We start from the raw sequence: 24,116 nt of genomic DNA on the forward strand, positions 1-24,116 counted from the left end.
CTGGGGCACCCGAAGGAAACCCATGTAGTCATGGGAAGAAGGTACAAACACTTTAGAGAGCGCCAGATTTGAACCAGTGTTGCTGTTACTGTAATAGTGTTGTGCTAACCACACTCCCCTATTTATTTTCCTATTCCAACCCCCTCCAATCAAATCAGGATCAAAAGTGTACATTTCACTTTTACTCTCGATTTGTTTCATTAATTTTAGACACAGTCTTCCTTTCTTTAAGTGTTGCTTTGAAAATAAAGGTCAATGCAACATTAAAATCAAATGTTACTGTCTGGCAAGGAAACCATTCTCTCTGCAAAATACACTGACTGAAAGTATCCAACATCTTTTTGGGTAGCTCACCTCAAATTATAATAATCTGCTGTGCTTTCATAAAATAATGCACTTGTCCAAATACACAGGTGCCTCAGGAATCTAGCATCCAGGGTATGCTGAATGCATTTTTACCAAAATGCTGTTCAATTGCATTCTGTGCAGCCTGGAGGTCTATACCAACTCTCTGCAGAACATAGCATGGGACAGATGTTCATATATCTAACCACTTACTCTGCCCGTGGACTTACCATCGAGCTCAGGGAATATGCTGAGCCAAGGGACAGGATCTACTTGAAAAATCTGGCTCTTAACCACAATGCCAGCTGTAGCTAATGCATTTTGAGTGAGGTTGTTCACCTTGAGATTTTGTTTATTTTTCCATTTTTCAATGTATATTGATAGAATAATTCATAGTAGTTTCAAAATTTTAAATAAATGTAATGTCTCTAATCATTTTCAAAAATATTTGAAGTCCTGGGAAAAGTCTTTTGATACTGCAAACTGTCAAAGGTCATCAGCCTTTGGGAGGCTGTTACATGCCAATGTTCTAATGGCTTATAAGCTACTTGTTGCCCCTCATAAAACAACTTGAGCAATGACAACACCAAGACTTTTGGAAGTGTGTGACTGCACACAGTTATTACAGCCATGGGGGTTACTTGGGCAGTGAACCTAAGTGGGGTTCATGATCACCTTCCTTCAATCCAACAGATACTGGAAGAATATCACATACTGGATGCTGGGTGGAAATGAGAGAAAATAAGCATATTGGGAGAGTTTGTGTTCTGAGACCTGTCAGCTTGGTTGTGGGAGTTAACCTGCAATTGTTATGTACACTAAGAAGCCCTGTTATCTGGAATTCAAGCAACCGGCAACCTCAAGCAACTGGCAAAAAAAAATTGCGGAAAATAAATAGGTAAAAAATACGGAAGCTTAAAATACACCAACAATTGTATAAATTTAATTACCGTATTGCACCCTGAAACAAGAGAGATAAATAAATAAATATTCTCATATTAATGGAGAATATTGAAAGATAATGCCATGGGTTGGCATTAGTAAAATAAAGGAGCAGGGCAGGGACTGAGAAAGGAGATAACCAGATATAACATTTATAACAATGTGAAAGGTCTTGCCAGCATTTCTCTGATGACTCAAGATACATCAGACAACTGTAGTCCTAGTCAGTTAAAAGACTGAGAATGGGCATTGGAGGAGTCAAACAGAACACAAAAAAGGCAAGAGATGGCAGGAAGGAAAGTGACTGGAGGGATCCTAAATTGGGAGGTGACAATGTGTGAAGTAAGAGAATGGACATGGGGTGGTAGTTTTCAAGGACAGAAACATTAAGGATGGATTTTCTGAAGAGTGGGTTTTATTTCAATTGCCTGCATTAAACCTGTTGCTACTGGTGTAGGGGTCAGTGACCCACTCCACAGGCCAACACAGCAAACAGTCGTCGAACACAATGATCGGGCAGACAGCTCGCAGGATAAGATGCCCGCTCCCATAGGCCACAGAAATAGTGGCCAAATCAGCCATTCGCAGCCCTGTAAGTCTACGCTTCCTTCAAGAATATTTTTTTTAAATAAGTTAATAAAGCTTTAATGCAACTTTTTTTAAAAAAGAGAAAATATCTGATACGTCCCTTATCTAGGGACCATATATTAAATTGATTTTTGGAACAGGGAGATGGAATAGGGGCTTGTTCCGTCCACTCCACGCATCGACCCAGTATTGCAGTGCCTCTGGGAACAGTGCACAAAAAAAGAGGATCATTCCAGTTTTCAGGGAGACAGCATAGATGTTACGCATATGGCCCTAAAAGTAAAGTGGGTAATTACAAGCCTGAGTCTGACATCGGTCGGTGGTAGGTAAATTAATGGAGAGTATTCTTTGAGATGGAATATACAATCATATGGAAAGACAGAGACTGATTAGGTATAGTCAACATGGTTTTGTGTGTGGTAGATCATGTTTAACAAATTCTATAGAATTTTCCAAGAAGGTTGATGAAGGCTGTGTATGTTGTCTATATGGACTTTAGTAAGGCCTTTGACAAGGTTCCACATAAGAGGTTAGTTAGGAAAGTTCAATCATTTGGTACAGTACAACTCCAATGACCTGGGCCTATTTTGGATATTTTTTTTTCCCCCAGAGAACAGGTGATTTAAAAAAAAAAAAAAAACAACCCAGTGTAGCAGGGTCATTATGGTTAGAGCTCAAGGTAAAAAGAAGACTCGTACACCAAGGGAGTGTAATCGACACTGATTTTATTGGGCTGCAGCTCTGCCTTTTATAGGCCGCTGGTCGTATCACCACCGGGGCATGGCTTGAGCAAGGCCAGCTGCTGATAGGTTGTCCTGGGTGCATGGGCCCAGATTGGACCCCCTGCGATCCGCTGGCTGCGAGTGGCTGATTTGGCCACTATTTCTGTGGCCTATGGGAGCGGGCATCTTATCCTGCGAGCTGTCTGCCCGATCGTTGTGTTCGACGACTGTTTGCTGTGTTGGCCTATGGAGTGGGTCACTGACCCCTACACCAGTAGCAACAGCAAATCACTTTTAACAGTGTCTAAACAACAAGGTGTGGCTTTTTAAAGCATTAAAATAATGTTCAATTCTCACCAAAATAAATGCTGGCCACCGCCAATCACTGACATCTCCCCACCGAAGCCCTGCTTGTGCCGGGAGGCCAAGGGTCCCGCTCCTGCCCTGGGAGCCCAAGGTCCATGGCACCAGCTGCAGGAGCCCGAAGTTCCGGTCTGTTTGGCTCCGAAAAAATTTCAGATAAATGAGGATTTCAGAGAATCGGAGTTGTACTGTATTAATGTTGAAGTAGTGAAATGGATTCAACAATGGTTGGATGGGAGATGCCAGAGAGCTGTGGTGGAAAATTGTTTGTCAAATTGGAGGCCGGTGACTAGTGAGGTGCCTCAGGAATCAGTACTGGGTCCATTGTTGTTCCTTATATATTGTGATAGTACAGACCTATCACCAATGTATATAGTTACAGTATCTAGAGTGTAATGACTGTGCTTATAGCGATTGGCTGAGAGCTTAGCCATGCCTACTGTCTGGGCCTTAAAGGGTTGTGTTCCTAACCAGGTCGGATCATTCTGGACTGGTCGGCCACCTGTGAAGAGCTCCTGTCTTTTGCTAATAAAAGCCTTGGTTTGGATCAACAAGTCTTTGGTTCTTTCGACGAGCTCTACATATATACACAAGGATCTGGATGATAGGGTGGTAAGTTTGATTAGTAAGTATGCAGATGATACTAAGATTTGTGGTGTTGTGGTCAGTGAGGAAGGTTTTCAAACTTTCAGTGGGATAAAGGCCAGCTAGTGGGCAAAAAGATAGCTGATGGAGTTTAATATTGACGAGTGTGAGGTACTACATTTTGGTAGGACTAATTAGCAAAGGTCATACATGTTAAATGTTAGACAATTGAGAAGTGCAGTAGAACAATGGGATTTAGGAATTCTAGTACATAATTCCCTGAAAGTGGAGTCACATGTACATAGGGTGTGAAGAAAGCTTTTGATATGTTGGCCTTCTTAAATCAGAGTACTGGGTACAGGAATTGGGATGTCATGTTTAAGTTATGAGGCATTGGTAAGGTGAAATTTGGAATACTGTGTGCAGTTTGTGTCGCTGAATTATAGGAAGGATAAACAAAATAGAGAGAATGGAGAGAAGATTTACAAGAATCTTGCCTGGGTTTCAGAGTTTGAGTTACAGGGAAAGGTTAACCAGGCTAGGACTTTATTCCCTGGAACGTAGAAGATTGAGGCGTGATTTGATAGAGGTCTTTAAAATGATGAGAGGGTCAGATAGAGTAAATGTGGATAGGTTATGGGCTGGGTGTGGGTCAATGGGACTAGGTGGGTGAAGGTGTTCAGCATGGACTAGAAGGATTGAACTGATCTATTTCTGAGCTGCAATTGTTATATGGATTTTCTGGAATTATTTGATAAAAAATTAAATCAGATGTTAAAATAACAGCAAGACTATCAATAAAAAAAAATTGTATTAGGCTGAAAAAGTGAATTAGTAATGTGGGCGAATACTGGGTTGTGTCCCAGTTAACAATAATTCTTATTTTCACGCATCTATGAGCTGACTGAGCAGCAGACTTTAGAAGGAAAGGACACACTGGAGAATTAAGCAAACTAATGGGAAACTAAATTTAAGTTGAAACACAAAGAGATGACCAACTTCAGTGGTCCAAGTCTGCAGATGCTGAGATTCTCCTCAAAGCAGTGAAGGCTGTAGATTTTTATTACATTAAATATTGCAAAGTGTTTCCATTGGCAAGAAAGTCAATATCAATTGGATGTACATTTAATATATGCGAGCTCCTGAAGAAAAACCACTAGGAACAAAAACATGGACTTAGCAATTCAACCCCTTGAGCCTATTCTGCCATTCTACACAATCACAGCTGATCTTATTTTTCCCTCCCTCCTTAAGCTTTAATATATTCAGGTTCCATTATTCTGAAACTGTGCCCTCTGACCCAATGAAAACTATCCTCCTGTAATGATATGCTACACGCAGCATTGGAATAACAACAAATGCACATTTAGAGTCTTACTTTATTTGGGTCTGGAGACCTGACTTTATACATGTTTCCGCCGTTGCCGGTGGAAATAACATCACCGGTGAATACAAAGGGTTCTTCCCGCACGTGGGCTTTCCTCAGTGAAGGAAGCCCCGTGCCATCTTTGCTGATGTGCGACCGCCATTTGGGGAGCTGGATTGCATGCATTGTGAGAGGGCCGCTACACTCCTAGCTATTTACTCATCCATATTCCCAAAGAATAAACACATTTCAAATTTATTTAGCATCTGACTGTACTTATCCAAACCAAATGGAACCACAGTGTATACACATGCACACATCACACATTTCTCTCATAGCACAAAATGATCACATACATGCATACATATATTTTTTTTAAATCAGTAAGATCACCTTATTCATCTAAACTCTAATGAGTACCCAAACTTTTCAACTTTCTTCAGAAGGCAATGTCTCCATCCCTGGCACCACAAGGAGTCCAAATCGATTCATAGTACATTAGTAGATTGCTATACCATGCATGCGATGTCTTGCTGGACAGCTCGCCAAACAAACTTTCTCATGCCACCTAAATACACATTTCAAAAAACTTGAAATGATTTAGTCCCTCGTACAATTGTAGTAAGATTGCCCTACCTTGAACTCCAAATCACTTGAAATAAATTCGTTAGCTTTCCTAATTATGATAAGCATTAGATGTTTGGTCAAGTAGATTAATTAATTATTGAGAGCACAACAAATAATTATGCTTGGAAGCAAACAATCTAAAGGGATGTTGATACAAAACTACCTTTCCTTACTTCCTGCGAAAAACTTCGCTCCCAGTCCACAGATTCCATCTTGCTTAATAATAATCGCTTCAGTAAAAGCAGACAGGTTGGGATACTGGACAAACAATGAGTTGTTGGAGGAATGCAATGGACCAGACATCATCATGGGTAGAATGTTTATCGAGCTCAGGATGGTAGATTTGTACTCACCAGCGATGTGGAACAGCAAAAAGGATGTTGGAGACAGACACCAAAAAAAAACTTTCAAAATGGATATGGACACAAACATGCCAAACTAAATACATGCTGGTAATGGGAGAAAGGGGAAAGGAATGAGAGCATTGAATAACAATTCAAGAGCTGGTACAAGAATGATAGGGAAATAGCTCCTTTGTGTGACACAGTGTTGCTAGCAATTCAACTCTAAAACATTTCCTTGGCTTTTTACAATGCCACTTAAATAAGTGGACCAAATCTTGAGACAATGTGAAATAACTCTTAATCTTTGTATGACTATGAGTCATGGTCTTAAACTATCTCACTCAAGACAGTAAAGTGCTCTTTGTGTTTGTAATTAGTTGTGCGCATATACATCCTGTACTCTTAACATTTATAAAAGCATTGCACCATTTATTGTAAATATTTGGAGACATAGATGTCAGATAATGGTTCGCTCCACATTATAAACAGAATGTAATTGTTTTCTTAATAGGTTGTAACCTTGTCACAAATCTTTGAGCTAAAAGCAAACTTTTCAACCACATTCTCCAAATAATGAAGAGCATAAATGAAACAAAACTCAATAAAGTAACAAGTTCAAGAAACCATCCAAACAATTTATGGAATCAGCATCTATCACCTTCCATGCAGAAGATCGAATCCCAAAGTAAAATGAACATTTCCCACCACACCACCAGACATTTCAGATTTATTGTCAGAGTACATACAATGCTGAGATTACAGACTACCTGGCCAAATACTGAACACCTGTGCTGACCAACTTGCTAATGTATTCACAGATATCTTCAACATCTCACACTGACAGGGCATAGTACTTAACTGTTTCAAAAAGGCCTCAATCGTACCTGTTCCCAAGAAGAAAGTGGTAAACTGTCCAAATTACTACCAACCAGTGGCACTCATATCCAACAGTGATGAAGTGGTTTGAAAGGCTGTTGTTGATGCATATCATCTCCTCTATGAATGGCAATATGAATGGATCTTTTCCAATATGCCTACTGCAGCAATGGATCTACACAAACCCCTGGAACCTGGACACCAAAGACATTTACACCAGGATGCTCTTTATTGACTATAGCTTGGCATCCCCTCAAAAACTAATAAGCTAACTCCAAGACCTAGGGCTCAACACCCCACTGCATAATTGGATCATGGATCTCCTCATCTGCAGACTCCAATCAGTGTGAATTGGCAAGAACATCTCATCCATCGGCACCAGAACACCACAGGTCTGCATTCTTAACCCCCCTGCTTTACTCACTTTACACCCATGACTGTGAAAGGTGGTACAACAACACTTACAAATTTATTGACAATACCACAGTATAAAAAGGGTGCATACAGGAGGGAGATTGAAAATTTGGCTGAATGGTGTACTAACAATCTCTCACTTAAGGTCACCAAAACCAAGGAGCTGATTGTAAACATTAGGAAGGGAAGAGAAAAGTTGTATGATCCAGTGATTATTGGGAGATCAGAGGTGGAGAGGATGAGCAAATTTAAATCCTGGGAGTCACTATGTTGGAGTACCTTTCTTGGAACCAACATACTAATGTCATTATGAAGAACACACATCAGTGCTTCTACTTCAAGAGTTTGCAGAGGTTTGGTATGACATTGGAAACATCTACAAATGTGCAGTGGGTAGTGTGCTATGAATGTGCAAAATCTTCTTTCTTTGGCTTGGCTTCGCGGACGAAGATTTATGGAGGGGGTAAAAAGTCCACGTCAGCTGCAGGCTCGTTTGTGGCTGACCAGTCCGATGCGGGACAGGCAGACACGATTGCAGCGGTTGCAAGGGAAAATTGGTTGGTTGGGGTTGGGTGTTGGGTTTTTCCTCCTTTGCCTTTTGTCAGTGAGGTGGGCTCTGCGGTCTTCTTCAAAGGAGGCTGCTGCCCGCCAAACTGTGAGGCGCCAAGATGCACGGTTTGAGGCGTTATCAGCCCACTGGCGGTGGTCAATGTGGCAGGCACCAAGAGATTTCTTTAGGCAGTCCTTGTACCTTTTCTTTGGTGCACCTCTGTCACGGTGGCCAGTGGAGAGCTCGCCATATAATACGATCTTGGGAAGGCGATGATCCTCCATTCTGGAGACGTGACCCATCCAGCGCAGCTGGATCTTCAGCAGCGTGGACTCGATGCTGTCGACCTCTGCCATCTCGAGTACCTCGACGTTAGGGGTGTGAGCGCTCCAATGGATGTTGAGGATGGAGCGGAGACAACGCTGGTGGAAGCGTTCTAGGAGCCGTAGGTGGTGCCGGTAGAGGACCCATGATTCGGAGCCGAACAGGAGTGTGGGTATGACAACGGCTCTGTATACGCTTATCTTTGTGAGGTTTTTCAGTTGGTTGTTTTTCCAGACTCTTTTGTGTAGTCTTCCAAAGGCGCTATTTGCCTTGGCGAGTCTGTTGTCTATCTCATTGTCGATCCTTGCATCTGATGAAATGGTGCAGCCGAGCTAGGTAAACTGGTTGACCGTTTTGAGTTTTGTGTGCCCGATGGAGATGTGGGGGGGCTGGTAGTCATGGTGGGGAGCTGGCTGATGGAGGACCTCAGTTTTCTTCAGGCTGACTTCCAGGCCAAACATTTTGGCAGTTTCCGCAAAGCAGGACGTCAAGCGCTGAAGAGCTGGCTCTGAATGGGCAACTAAAGCGGCATCATCTGCAAAGAGTAGTCCACGGACAAGTTTCTCTTGTGTCTTGGTGTGAGCTTGCAGGCGCCTCAGATTGAAGAGACTGCCATCCGTGCGGTACCGGATGTAAACTCTACATAGTCTTTAAATACCCATCTGTCCAGCTCATACGTTTCTCACTGTAGGAGCATAGAATGGGCTTAGCTCAAGGGAAGTCAGTAGAGAAATGTCATTTCAGTGTGAAAGGAGCACCACTGCTGCCAAGGAGGGAGGAAAGGACTTACAGGGAGACACGCAAACACAACCATAATGTGCTGTGAGAGCCCAACATGTTATCTCAGTTACATTAATTGCTGTTTTCTGCAGCTGCTTTAGTATTCAATTTCCTTCTTTGATCTCAGGAATTAATGTTTACAATGTTGTTTATTTATCAGGTACAAAGGTGGTTCCAGGAGACCATATGGCACTAATGCTGCAGTCAGACTCTTCACAGGGCTGTTAAACCACCATCTGGATCTATCAATGTTCCACTTCGTTTGGAATTGTGCCACGTTCATGTATTTTTGTACAAAGGCATACTTTTATGAAATGCAAAGTACGATAGGTTCAATCAAAAGAAAGCACGCATCTTCTCTAGTTATGATGAAGGGTCATTGATCTATAATATATTAACTTTCTCGCTAACCACTGCCTAATCTGCAGAATGTCTCCAATTGAAAGATTTAATGTGCTGAAAGAATCTGTTACAAGCCTGATCCATTGAATATCCTTTGTGCCTTAGTCTCAACTCAGCAGAAACATGTTAAATCTTCTCTCATTCCTCATTAAGGGAGTCGGTGTCTGAAAGTAACATTGTGTTCTGTATCAAATGAAGAATCGAAAAGAACACTGGAAGGACAGCCCTAAATCATTTAACGTGACTATTAACAAATGCAAACAGTGAGCAATCAACAATGAAAATGAACACAAGTTGTGCAACTTGCACATTTAATGAAGCTAAATCATAGGAAAAAAACTCAAATAGTTAACATATTCCTGAAGATTATTTTCTGCCATTTCTTCTAGCCACTCATTTTTGGAAGTTCCTGTTTGGCTGTAGCAATAATTCAGTGTACATGTACAATGTATATGACAATAAACTTATGACACTGCAATAACCCAATTCTATGTACCAACAGTTTCAAACTAGAGTCTCACTAGGTGGCGTGGATTGTGTAGAGCACACATGTCAAATTCAGGCCCGTGGGCCAAATTTGGCCCGTGATATAATTATTTTTGGCCCGCAAAATCATATCAAATATGTATTAGAGCTGGCCCACTGGCCGCCACGCCAGTATAGCGCATGCACAGCTAATACTACAAATCCCAGAATGCTTTGCAAATGCGTTGGCGTCAGCCCACTAATGGCCCCCACCTCCTCTCTTTACTCATTGGCATCTGCGACCTGTCGCCTAACTCACATGTAATAAACCACTTACGAAAAATGACCAAACCAAAGACAGAAAACAGGACCTTTCAAGACAGGTGGGAGGCAAACTCTGACCCCACAGTTTGATGAACTTGCATCTAAGAAGAGATGACAAGTATCTGCTTTAGACCCAGGTGCATCAGAGTAAATCACAGTGTAGCAAGCTAAGCTTGGATTAATATTTTCTTTGATTAACTTTGGACTGTTCATAGTTGAAAGATTGGATTTTCATTGAAGCAAGTTGTTGGCTTGTGAAAAAAAAATATTTAAAAGGAGCTTAAAGGCTATAGAGAAATATTATTTATTGAATATTTTATTTCTCATTTGTTAATGCTTCTTCTGGAAAGAGTTTAACCAAAACTATTATTAAACATTTATTTTAATAAGAAAAAGTTTAACATTACATATGTTGAAAGAAGAGAAAACATGCAGATGTTGTTGAAAATTTTCAATAAATATTTAGTTTGGCCCACGACTTAGTCCAAGTTTTTAATTTTGGCCCTCTGTGAATTTGAGTTTGACACCCCTGGTGTAGAGAGAGGAACAGTTATTGTTGTAGTTAGCCCAATGCTATTACAGTGCCAGAGAAACAGGTTTGAATCCAGTGCTATCTGAAGGAGTCTGGATATTTTCCAATGTTGCATTGGTTTCCTCCAGGTGCTTCAGTTTTCTCCCACATTTCAAAGACTTATGGGGTTAGCAGGTTAATTGGCCACACATGTGCATTTGGATAAAGCATGCTTACTGGTCAGAATTATTCTGATGTATTTATTGTCAGAGAACATACTGTGACATCATATACAACCCCCAAGATTCCTTATCCTGCTGCTGAGGCAGAATTACCAGATTGGCAATGCAAAAAAAACTGCCCCAACATACATATGTAAACAAATATAGAAATGTAAACAAACTGACTGTGTAATACAGAGAGGAAATAAAAGGGCAAAAGTAGAGTCTTTAAACAAATCCCTGATTGGGTTTGTTGTTAGAGGAGTTTGATGGTGGAGGGGTAGCAGCTGCTTCTGAACTTGGTGGTATGAGTCTTGTGGCGCCTATAATCTCTTTCCTGATTATAGCAGCAAGAACAGAGCGTGTGCTGAGTGGTGTGAATCCTTGATGATTGCTGCTGCTCTCCAACAGCAGCATTCCCTGTAGATGTTCTCGATAGTGGGGAGGGTTTTTTACACACAATATCCTGAGCTCTGTCCATGATCTTTTATAGGGCTTTTTTTTTTAATATATATATATATATATATACACACACTCAGGGGTATTGGTATCCCTATACGAGACTGTGATGCAGCCGGTCAGCACACATTCCACCACACATCTGTAGAAGTTAACCCATGTTTCCGATATTATGCCAAATCTCCACAAACTCGAGGAAGAGACACTGATGCCATTCGTGTATTAGGTCCAGGAAATATCCTCCAAGATGGTGACTCCTAGGAACTTAAATTTGCTCACTCTCTCCACCTCTGATCCCCAAATGATCACTGGATCATACACTTCTGTTATTTTTCCTTCCTGAAGTCAACAATCAGCTCCTTGGCTTTGCTAACATTGGTATACAAACAACAAACTCACACTCATTCAGCTAAGTTTTCAGTCTCCCTCCTGTATGCTGACACATCACCTATTTTAATACAACCCATGTAGAGGTATCATCAGCGAATGTAGATAGTGTTGCTGTAGTATTGAGCCATATAGTTGTAGGTGTAAAGTAAGTAGAGCAGGGGGCTAAGGACACAGCCCTGTGGTGCTCCAGTACTGATGGAGATTATGGAGGAGATGTTCTTACCAATCCACATTGATTGTGGTCTTCAGGTGAAGAAACCCAGGATCCAATTACACAGTGGGTATAGAGTCCAAAGTCTTGGGAGTTTGCTGATCAATTTTGAGAAGATGATGGTGTTAAATACCAAACTGTAGTCGATAAAGAGCATCCTGATGCATGCATCTTTGCTGTCTAGATATTCCAGGGCTTTGCGTAGAGCCAGTGAGATGGCATTGTCGTAGATCTGTTACTACAATAGGCAAATTGGAACAGATCCATGTCACTTCTCAGACACCAGCCATTCAAAACACTTCATCACTGTTGAAGTGAGTGCTGCTGGTCAATAGTCATTTAGGCAAGTTACCACACTCTTCTTGGGTACTGGTACAATAGACACCTGTTTGAAAGAGGTGGGTAGCACACCCTCCTGAAGTGAGATGTTAAAGACGTCCATGGCAAGTTGGTAAGAACAGGATTTTTAATACTCGATCAGGTACTCCATCTGAATGGAATGCTTTCCTCGGATTCACTCTCCTGAAGGCAGACTGCACATCCTCCTGGTTTATGGAGAGGAGAGGATCATCAGGGAACATGGGAGTTTGCAAAGGTGTTTCTTGTTCTTATGTTCGAATCGGGTGGAGAAGGCATTACGTTCAGCTAGGTGTGGAAATGTAGTTTATATCTCAATGCTTAAAGCTTTTGCTGTTAATCATAAAATGGCTAAAATTAAATAGCAATGGTTTTCAACCTTTTTCTTTCCACTCACACTTTAATTCCTATGCCATCAGTGCTCTGTGATTAGTAAGGGATTAAATAATCCCTATGCCATTGGTACTCTGTGATTAGTAAGGGATTGCTTAAGGTGGTATGGCTGAGAATCACTGCTCTAGACCCAATAGTTACTGAAATATTTTGCTTGAGAAAAATGGTCTTCCGCCCATTTCCATTGGAGTTATGAAACCATGAAGATCCAGCTGCGCTGGATGGGTCACGTCACCAGAATGGAGGACCATCGCCTTCCCAAGATCGTATTATATGGCGAGCTCTCCACTGGCCACCGTGACAGAGGTGCACCAAAGAAAAGGTACAAGGACTGCCTAAAGAAATCTCTTGGTGCCTGCCACATTGACCACCGCCAGTGGGCTGATAACACCTCAAACCGTGCATCTTGGCGCCTCACAGTTTGGCGGGCAGCAGCCTCCTTTGAAGAAGACCGCAGAGCCCACCTCACCGACAAAAGGCAAAGGAGGAAAAACCCAACACCCAACCCCAACCAACCAATTTTCCCTTGCAACCGCTGCAATCGTGTCTGCCTGTCCCGCATCGGACTGGTCAGCCACAAACGAGCCTGCAGCTGACGTGGACTTTTTACCCCCTCCATAAATCTTCGTCCGCGAAGCCAAGCCAAAGAAAAAAAAATGAAACCATGAACACAATGAGTCAATTAGGTACAATTAAAACAGTTGTCTTCAAATTTTTTCTTTCCACCCACATACCTTATGAATCCCTTACTAATCACAGAGCACCCATAGCATAGGGAATACTTAAAGTGGTATGTGAGTGGAAAGGAAAAAGGTTGAGAACCACTGATATGGTGTGTCACAAAATAGTTGAACTCATTTTGCAACTCTGCAGAAAAAAGGTTGTAGACCTTGCTAAAACAAAGAAATAGGTTGCATAAACATCATTAAAATTGTATCTTTGTCTTTCTTCTTTGGCTTGGCTTCGCGGACGAAGATTTATGGAGGGGGTAAAAAGTCCACGTCAGCTGCAGGCTCGTTTGTGGCTGACAAGTCCGATGCGGGACAGGCAGACACGATTGCAGCGGTTGCAGGGGAAAATTGGTTGGTTGGGGTTGGGTGTTGGGTTTTTCCTCCTTTGCCTTTTGTCAGTGAGGTGGGCTCTGCGGTCTTCTTCAAAGGAGGTTGCTGCCCGCCAAACTGTGAGGCGCCAAGATGCACGGTTTGAGGCGTTATCAGCCCACTGGCGGTGGTCAATGTGGCAGGCACCAAGAGATTTCTTTAGGCAGTCCTTGTACCTTTTCTTTGGTGCACCTCTGTCACAGTGGCCAGTGGAGAGCTCGCCATATAACACGATCTTGGGAAGGCGATGGTCCTCCATTCTGGAGACGTGACCCATCCAGCGCAGCTGGATCTTCAGCAGCGTGGACTCGATGCTGTCGACCTCTGCCATCTCGAGTACTTCGACGTTAGGGATGTAAGCGCTCCAATGGATGTTGAGGATGGAGCGGAGACAACGCTGGTGGAAGCGTTCTAGGAGCCGTAGGTGGTGCCGGTAGAGGACCCATGATTCGGAGCCGAACAGGAGTGTGGGTATGACAACGGCTCTGTATACGCTTATCTTTGTGAGGTTTTTCAGTTGGTTGTTTTTCCAGACTCTTTTGTGTAGTCTTCCAAAGGCGCTATTTGCCTTGGCGAGTCTGTTGTCTATCTCATTGTCGATCCTTGCATCTGATGAAATAGTGCAGCCGAGATAGGTAAACTGGTTGACCGTTTTGAGTTTTGTGTGCCCGATGGAGATGTGGGGGGGCTGGTAGTCATGGTGGGGAGCTGGCTGATGGAGGACCTCAGTTTTCTTCAGGCTGACTTCCAGGCCAAACATTTTGGCAATCCTTCAATGTTGATTACCGTATTTTCACTCATATAATGTGCACTACACTCAGAAAATCATAAATTGTGTAAAAATATTTTTGTATAGAATGCACATGCATATACCACATGGGTGTAGTATTCCAAATTCTGACTGGCAAAATCAATTTGCATTTAAATGGGACACAAGACAAAAGCACATACCAGTATCTGCCACAGTTAATCTCCCACAATTAGCACACAATCAACTTTCCCCCAGAGGTGTCAATCACCCATTAGATAGATGATATTCTGCTGCAACATATTAACAAGTTTTGGAGAGGAATCAATTAAATAGATTGAAGACAAAAAGGCTTCAGGTTAAGCAGTTTAATTCTAATACAAATCAGAGCCACTTGATATGTTAATCTCTTCCCTCAAAGGACTGGTCTGGGCAATTAATATTGATAAGGTGCAGTGCCCTAGCCAAAAATGTCCTGTTTATAGGAATACCATGACCAAAAGAGATAGTCCCACACCCACTATAAATTGTGCCTGTTCTTTCATTGTCACTATTACATACTCATGCTTGCTATAATATTCTCATGCTCACTACAAGTTGCTACTTTCCCACATCTGCTATAAATAGTGCCCATTTTTTCAATGCCACTATTATCTCATACTCTCGATAATATTCACACACTCGCTACAAATTACCGACGTGTCTTTCCCCATGGCCGCTATTAATTGTGCACATTCTTTCAACATTCTTGTGTAGCATGCACACGCATATAACACACGGGGTGGGGGGAACTGGTTTGTAAAATATGCATATAATGCACATATTATATACATAAAAATACGGTATTTACCAGACAAAAATGCATATTATTATGTGTAAAATAAGTGCCAGAAAACAGAACTGAGGAACACATTTTTTTATGATAACCTTTACTCATTTGAAATTATATTTTGGAGTGAGAGCTAAAGGCTCTCCTGATTAGTCTTACTTCCTGTATATGAATTGACTATTACTGAAATAAAGATCTGTATGCTTTAAGGTGGTATTTTACTCTGTGTGTGTTCTATTCTGCTGTCTAATTTCCATTTTAGGGCGGGCTGATGTCCACAAAGGAGTGAAGCTTTGCCATCTCCTACTGCACTGGATTTGGGTTTGTAGCAGGTCATGTCATTTACACACTGCCACAGGTGTCAGCTATCCTTTGTTGTTCCCTTTTTCATCCAAAAACTCCACTTCACCTGGGAGATAGTTTTCTGAAGGTCATGCCTGCTCCTTCTGTAGTAAACTTGCGCTCAACAGGTTCCGGATTTCATTGTTCATCCAGATTGAGGAAAACCCTGAATGATTTGATGGGCTGTTTTAATAAAGTTTGTGACAGCCCTGGTGTAATCATTCAGATCCTCAGCTGAATCCTTGAACACCACCCAATCGCTGACTTGAAGTCCTATAACTGTTTTTCAGCCATCTGTGACCACCATCTGGCTGTGCTGATCTCCAGAGCCCCTCTTTCTAGAATCTGTCTGTATGATGGCAGAAGGAGAACAACCAGGTCACCTGAATTCCCAAGTCGATCACCTGGAAAGACTGTTACTGTGCTGTGTCTCTAAAAGGAAGCATTAAATCCTAAACTAGTTGTGCTTCATCGTTCAGCAATATTTTAGATATTTGTACCTGTCATTGTAGTTTGTCACTGCTACACTTTGTGCTTCCCAACCTTAGCCTTTACTCTAGTAATTCCTATGGTGGCACAATTAACTGTGTCCTTGCCTTAATCCACAACACAGGAAAAGAGGTCAGTGGAACAGCATTTAAAAAAATATATTTACACAGCTGCTGCATAATGAGAAATTTTCGCAAATTTCCTGCAACACAGGCTGTGTAAAAAGTTCAGAATGGAAATGAGTGACTATTCCCGTTCCAAAATTTTTCTTGTGGCTACCCTAGATATTTTTGCAGACTGCCTGCAGTCTAAACTGAAATTGTAGCGGTGGCCCGCTACAATGGGCTAAATGAATAGGATGACGACGCTGTGTGTCACGTGCATTGGTACATTATGGTCGATATCAACTGACGTCCAGCCTTCGAAATCACCGCAACTCAGGGAAACATCCTTCCTGTTTGAATGGCCACTACTGAGGGCAAGTGTGAAAATTCTCACGACGGTGATGTAAAAACCATAAAAAGTGGTCTGTGGAATTTCACCACAGGCTGAATTCACATTAACCCACATGGAATGCAATAATCAAATAGAACTGTTAAGAGAGACTTCTTAATATGCTTTCAATTTAATCAATATTTTCTTATTCAGTTCATGAGTGAATTTCACATAATCCACCCAGATGACAGAAATTTAAGTGAAGGAGATAGGAAAATACTTTTTTCAGTGAACAATTGCACATGTTAAGGCTCGTTGAACCAAGCACAATGGCCCTTGAATGCCTTCTATCCAGTTCATAGCTTATGTCCAATTTTTGGGATTGGATGGTTTTATGGGGGGTGGGGAAGGCAAGCTATGTCATTAATAAACTAATATAATGAAGATCAAGGTTTGGTAACATAAATCTACTCAGCCATCATATTTTAATCAGGTGACATCTTATTGATCCTGTCATTAAGCAAAATTGCTGCATTGAATTTCTGTTTAATTTTTTAAAAAATGACTCATTGTTTGTTGTGAAAGCTACCCAATAAATTACATAATGTTTCCAATTTCTGAAAAAGAAGAAAAACACAAGGAGGATTGCATCAATCTGCATGTGTCTTACAGAAAGAAAAATTTCCTATTCACACCTGGGCAATAATATGTTCATAGATATTAAGGGAGCCAAAGACCGATGAGGCAATAACTGGTGCAATTTATCCATTTCATCGCACTCTCTGGATCTATTTTCTGGTTATAGTAATCTGGGTTTAATTTTCCATCAACATTTAATATTTATTACTCTTATTAAAGGTTTTTATGTTTAGCTGGAACAGTTTGTACCCTTTTTTCAGAAATTGTCTGATTATTAATTTAAAACTAAATGTCTGGAAAGGCATTAAAATTAAATGCAGGAGTGGACCACATGGATTTGTTATATTATAGAAGCATGCTATCAATTACAAGTTAGTTAAAAACATATGCATTTATGTAACATTTTTAGAATCAAAGCCACTGTATGCTTTACTGTAAAACTGTATAGTTTAAAAATTTTTTGGAAAACAGTCACACCAAGTTCAAATTTATTTATCATCCAATTCTACCAGCACAACCCAATGAAACAGCATTCTCCAGTCCACAATGCAAAACAGTGCAAACACACATACAGACAAATGCAGATTTATTGTCAGAGTACATACTTGACATCACATACAACCCGGAGATTCTTTTTCCTGCAGGTGAGATAGAATTATCACTTATTGGTAGTGAAAAAAAAACTTCAACGTATGAACAACCTGACTGTGCAATAGAGAGAGGGGAAAAAAATAGTTCAAAAGTAAGAGTATCATCTGCAAACTTGATTACTCTGTTGGAGCTGGATCTGGCTTTGCAGTCAGTGATCAGGAGCAGGCCGAGCGCACAGCCCTGAGGTGCACCAGTATTCAACGTGATGGTGCCCAATGTTCTGCTACCAACACGAACAGACTATGGGGAGTGGTGAGTCTCAGTTTCTCCACCAGCCTCTGGAGAATGATCTCATTAAACGCCAAGCCGGTCAATGAACAATAGTCTGTGACATGAGCCATCATTCTCCAGGCAGGTCAGGATGGTGGAGGAACAAGGCTATAGCATTATCAGTGAAACGGTTCATCTGTAGGTGAATTGAAATGGGTTCAGTGCCTCTGGAGGTGTGCTTTGATACATTCCATCACCTGATGCTCGATTTGTCGTGTTGTTGAATACCCTACTGAACTTCTACAAATGTATTGTGGAAAATACACCGATTAGATACATCTCAGCCTGGTTTGGAAACTTGAATGCCCAGGAATATGGAAGACTTCAGAAATTAGCAAGCCTAGGCAAATCCATTAGAGGCACCAACTTCCCAAACAGAATACATTTATGCAAGAGGCTGCCTTATAAAATAGGCATGAGTAAAGATAACCATGGACCTAGTTGGAAAATACTAAACTGGGCAAAGGCAAATTAAGATATTATTAGATAGGAGATAGGAAAAGTTAATTGGTAGCAGCTGCTATCAGACAGGTCCATAAATGACATGCAAGAATTGCTTAAACGACCAGCTAATAAGTGTCCAAGACTGGCATGCCCTATGGCAGTGGTTTTCAAACGTTTTCTTTCCACTCACATACCATCTTAAGTGCCATGGGTGCTCTTTGATTAGTAAGGGATGATATGTGAGTGGAAAGAAAGTTTAAAAATCTAATTGACTCGTTACATCCACGGTTTCATAACTCCAACGGAAATGGGCCAATGACAATTTTTCTCAAGCAAAATATTTCAGTAACAATTGGGTCTAGAGCAGTGGTTTTCAACCTTCCCTTCCCACCCACATACCCCCGCCACACAAGTAGATCAAGCAGTAAAGAAGGCATATGGCATACTTGACTTCATTAGCCAGAGCACCGAGTACAAAAGTGAGGCAGCTGTACAAAACTGGTTAGGCGATGCTTGCAATATTGTGTGCAATCTGGTCACCCATTACAGGAAAGATATAGAGGCTTTAGAAAAGACACAGAGAGGTTTACTGAGATATTGCTTTGATTACAGATAAGAGTTATGGGGAGAGGTGGAACAAATTTCAGTTGTTTTCTCTGGAATGCCAGAGGCTAAATGTGACGTGTTAGAAATTTATACAATTATGAAGGCATTGATATGGTGGAAAGTGAGAATTATTTTCCCCCAGAGTAAAAGTGTCACATACCAGAGGACATGCTTTTAAGGTGAATCAGGGGAAGCTTAAGAAAGCTATGTGGGGCAATTTTTTTTTTAAATGCAGGCATGTGCAACGAGGAGCAATGGAGGAAGTGGATACGATAGAAATGTTTAAGAGGCTTCTAGATACATCCATGAATATGCAGGGAATAGACATACAGATCAAATGAAAGCAGCAGTGTCACATCATGTTCAATGCAGACATGAATCTGAAGGGAGTTCTCTTGTATTGAACTGTTCTAGGTTTTAAGGCAGCCGGTATCATAAAGGACCCCATCATGGAGTCACAATCTTTTTTCATTGCTACTTTCAGGCAGAAGTTCAGAACCTCTAGGCTCAAGAAGTTTATAAAAAAAACCGCACCTAGCAGGCTCTGAACCTCCTCACACTCTTCTAACAATAAACTACTTCAGCCTACCAAATTTTTGATTTGTTTGAAACATTACTTTTTTTCTTGCACTAACTACAACTGTGAATATTTTAAATCTATCCTTTTATATTTATAATCTATTTTTCTGCTTTGTTATGCAGTGGTAATTTATTTTATGGTACAGGTGTGCTCTAGTTGGTGCATCTCATGTACCTATGTGACTAGCAAGTAAGAACCTCGGTTGCACAATGTACATGACAATAAACTCTCAGCTCACTTCACTCATGATTTACCCAAGTAATCACAGAACTTGTGAAAAGGAAATATCACAGGTGCAGAGATTTGATGAAACAAGTCAATTACCAAGTACACTCAGGTCAACCTTGAATGTGCCGAGTGTCTGACTTTCAGGGAGACCCAGACAGAGCTTTTAGATATTTCTCTTCCTGCCCCTCACGCATTCTAGGGTCAGCAATAATCTTGCAACTGTCTGCAGTACATGTGAACAATAAGGTTACCTGACATTTAAACATGCCAACCTACAGAAAAATATGGAAACAAATACAGTTTCTGTTTGATATTTAGGGCAAAAAAGTGCAAACTTTAAAGGATATTTTGGAGTTCATCAAAGTAAGATAATATTTTCCTTATTTACTCTGATAAAACAGACCATATTTTTGATTTTACTATTCCACCCATTATGCCAATCACAAAAGGGTCCATTTAAAATATTTCACCAGGATGTTCATTTTTTCAATGTGAAAACTATTTTCTCCACAAAATTTGAATCACTTGATGAAGTGGTTTTAAATTGACAGCCGAATACAGAGCAGGCCAGTTCAGAGAGAGGAGAGAATAAAGATCTTTGATTTATTTAAAAATCACATTGTTCTGTGGAGTATAATTATTGCTACTGCAGCTGTTTGTACCAAGGTGATAATGATGAATAGAAGTAAGTTCAGGGACAGTTGGCAAATACCTGCAGGTTATTTTTGTTCCACATCCAACTAATTAACCCAACATTCCCAGCTGTAAAGAGTAAATGAAGATCTGATGCAAATATTTTATTGTGCAGCACTTTTAAGACAATGCAAATATTAATATTCATCACCCATGGTGAACAAAGACCATGCAAATTGAAATAGTAGTAATTGAATAAGTTTGCTTGCAAATTTTACCTTCGAAACATCAAAGGTGCCCAACTAAATCAGACTGCTACACCTACATAAATAAATGGCCAACAAGTTGCTTCATCAGCTCACTAAGTTTCTCTGCAAATCAAAAGTCTAGAAAATGACACCAACTATCATTTCACTCTCTTATTTCATGACAGTAAGTTTCACTGCTCTGTTGATATGAACAAGTGACTCCTGCTCTGAAATTGTTGTAACATTCAAAAGTAGCAAGCTTCAATCTGTTACAAGCAGGATACATCCTAGTTTTTTTTTTAATGATTAAATCTGACTCTTTAACAGTCACATAATCACACAATTGTTCCACTTGAAGGACTGCATCATTGAACTAAACATATTCAGTAGCATAAATACAACTGTGCGAAGGCAGTGCCAGGTTAGCCACGTAACAGGAACTGAAGTAAAAGCAAAGGTTTTCTTTTTTTTCCAGGCATTTTTCAGCCATCTTTGAACTATGACATTTTGCTGCTTCTTCACACCTCCCAAGTGCAGCTTCATTCAATGAGCAATTGCAAATAAGAACCAATTTTTAAGACAAAAATCAAAAAATAAATCTGCAGAATTCAACACTGGGAGATTTTGTTCCTTGTAAAGTATACTTGTCACTTCAAATTAACATTAGTTCAAGGGTGTTATTAGCAACACTCCAGCTTTGCATCACCACTGAAAAATATTGTATAGTATGCTTCAGCAGGTAAAGAAATGATTCCTTCAACACATACTGATAAATATTGAGCAATAAAGATCAGTCAAGCAATTTTAGTATACTGATCATTCAATTTCTTTGAAGACTAATCTATTTCCTTACAAAATAGAACATTTATGGAATTTTTCCTCTTCATTTTAACATAATGCCTGAGACTCTGCTTCCCCTTCTATTTCCCCATACTTTCAGCACATCGCTGAAGCAACCAAGTCCAAAGTTAAAATAAAACTGTCTAATTATTCTGGATTATGTTGAATAATATATTTATAATAGTGAAGTTTTGAATCCTAGATTATAGTTCAGAAAAAGGATGCCCAGAAGAAAGTCTTTACCATTATTACAAGCAGACACAGAAGAGTGCATTTTTTGTCAAAATTGCCAGGGATAATATAGTTCCCTAATTGGGGCATCCAAATTATGAATCAAATTTCTCCCACTACACAAAGCCAGAATTCAAAACAGTTTAATGTTCAATTTAGTTGCTTCATGTGATAGGAAATTTACTTGTAATGCAAAACTCCTGCTTGTCCCACTCTGAATTTTTTTTAAAACTAGCTTCCTTTCATTTCCTGACATTAGCTACCACTGTTCCCAACTAATTATACCACACTTTCTTTCAAGACCTCATCTCAGTAGCTCCTAGTTTCTAGTAATGTAGAGTTCTCCTTTGGCCTCCTCCAATGTACAAGGAGTTCCATCGTCAAGAACAAATACATATGGAAATAACTGTAGGCTAGATCAGGCTGACCCTGTCCACCAATCAGAATCACTTCTTCCCTGTATATGTATGGACTAGAGCAGGGGTGTCAAACTCAAATTCACGGAGGGCCAAAATTAAAAACTTGGACTAAGTCGAGGGCCGAACTAAATATTTATTGAAAATTTTCAACAATATCTGTATGTTTTCTCTTCTTTCAACATATGTAATGTTAAACTTTAGGATATAACTTTAGGAGGATAATGTTACAGGTCAGGAGTAGGTAGCTCAAGTTCACCCTTTGCTTGACCTGAGGGAAACCTATTTGGTCCCTGTGGAGATGTAGTCAGCATTCACAGGCTGTGTCCATTTTGGCCTGCATCAGGACTCAGCATTTCCTGCTCACTCCTCAGGCTCTAGGCCTCTATTCACCCTTGACCCACCATCCCTCTACCTGACCAGTCCTTTACCCAACCTCTACTCACCCCTCACTCCACTCGCTCTGCCTCTATCCACTCCATCCTATACACGACCCTCTACTGCCTCTCCCCTCAACCTGTTCCTCCCTCTACCCGTCTCTCACCCTCTAATCACCCCTCCACTACTCACCCTGCCCCTCCCCTTTTACTTCTTCCCTATCCACCCCTCCTTCTACTCATTCCCTCCCTCTAACTGCCCGTCGCACCATCATAACTTCCCCTGCCCATTACTCCTCACCTACACCTTCTGCCTACCCCTGCTTACCCACCCACTCAGGCCCAGCACGCTGCCGATCAGCCTTTGCGGACAGCCACCATCACTCTCTTCACGTGCAGGGCCGAACCAGCCGTCCCTGGGGTCCGCGCGGGTGCAAGTGCTGAAGGCCGTGGCGACCGGGAGAAGTGCACTCGCGCTGTGGAAGGGCCGTCCGGTGCCAGTCGCGCGGGGCTCGCGCTGCCCAGGGACCGTGCGCAGCCTGCCATGCCCGTCGCGCCGACAGGCAATCACAGGCGCTCGCCCATCCGCCGCACCACTCGTCAGATGGGAGAAGTGACTGGTTGTGCGGGGAGCCTTCCAACTGGTTTGCTGGCTGATGACATCGACAGACTTCTCGTGTTACAATTTCTCGTGTTACAATGGGGAAGGATGTGCAATGAAGGGGGAGGATGGTGGGGGTGACATTACCAAAAAACAGCATCGGCTCTCGCTGCAGGGCGGGCCACCTCTAATATATTTTTGAAATGATCTTGCGGGCCAAATATAATTATATCGCGGGCCGCCCGCGGGCCAGAGCTTGACATGTGTGGACTAGAGGGACTGCACTAATGACCATTACAGCCAGGTACCCAAGAGGTGACGTCTTCATGCAACACTGCAAGTAAAGCCTCACACTGACATGCCCCTCACAGCTGAGGGGGCCAGGGGAAGCTTTGTCATTAATTCTACAACTTTCTGAACCAGAGATAAATCAAAAGCTATTAAAATTGATGCAATAATTATTTAAAAAAAACACAAATTTTAAATCTTAATAAGGAACATACCCACTCCTTGGCCTCCTCATCCTTTGCCAGCAATCCCCACCTGGAATTCAGAAGCAACTCTGTCTGATTCAGCCTCCACAATCTGTCAGCAAGACCCCAATTTCCACATTTCACAAAATCTACTTGGAAGTTTGGGATTACTCAAGTTTCAACTGTTGAATGCCAACAGTTCCAAATGGGAACTTCTGAGGGAGGTCAGAGGGAGTCAGCACATCACAAGGAAGGAGGAGTTTCTTGAAGAGGCTGAAGGAACAACAGCCAAAGCTGCAGCAATTAAAAATCAAGCTGCACAAGGAACTAAGATGCAACACAGGTAACTGCTGCAGGAGTTTAGGGGGGGTGGGTGG

The 24,116-nt window shown here is 41.3% G+C and overlaps 1 protein-coding gene and 1 pseudogene across 2 annotated transcripts in view; one reads left to right on the forward strand and one right to left on the reverse strand.

Moving 5' to 3' along the window:
• Positions 1-24,116, reverse strand: part of fam171a1 (family with sequence similarity 171 member A1) — a 192,480-nt gene that overhangs the window by 146,794 nt on the left and 21,570 nt on the right. The gene's annotated exons all lie outside the window — the stretch shown is intronic.
• On the forward strand, positions 1,926-2,095 carry LOC138752073 (U2 spliceosomal RNA; annotated as a pseudogene).

Source organism: Narcine bancroftii, chromosome 1 (genome assembly GCF_036971445.1).
Source record: "Narcine bancroftii isolate sNarBan1 chromosome 1, sNarBan1.hap1, whole genome shotgun sequence".
In the NCBI taxonomy this organism is placed as follows: domain Eukaryota; kingdom Metazoa; phylum Chordata; class Chondrichthyes; order Torpediniformes; family Narcinidae; genus Narcine; species Narcine bancroftii.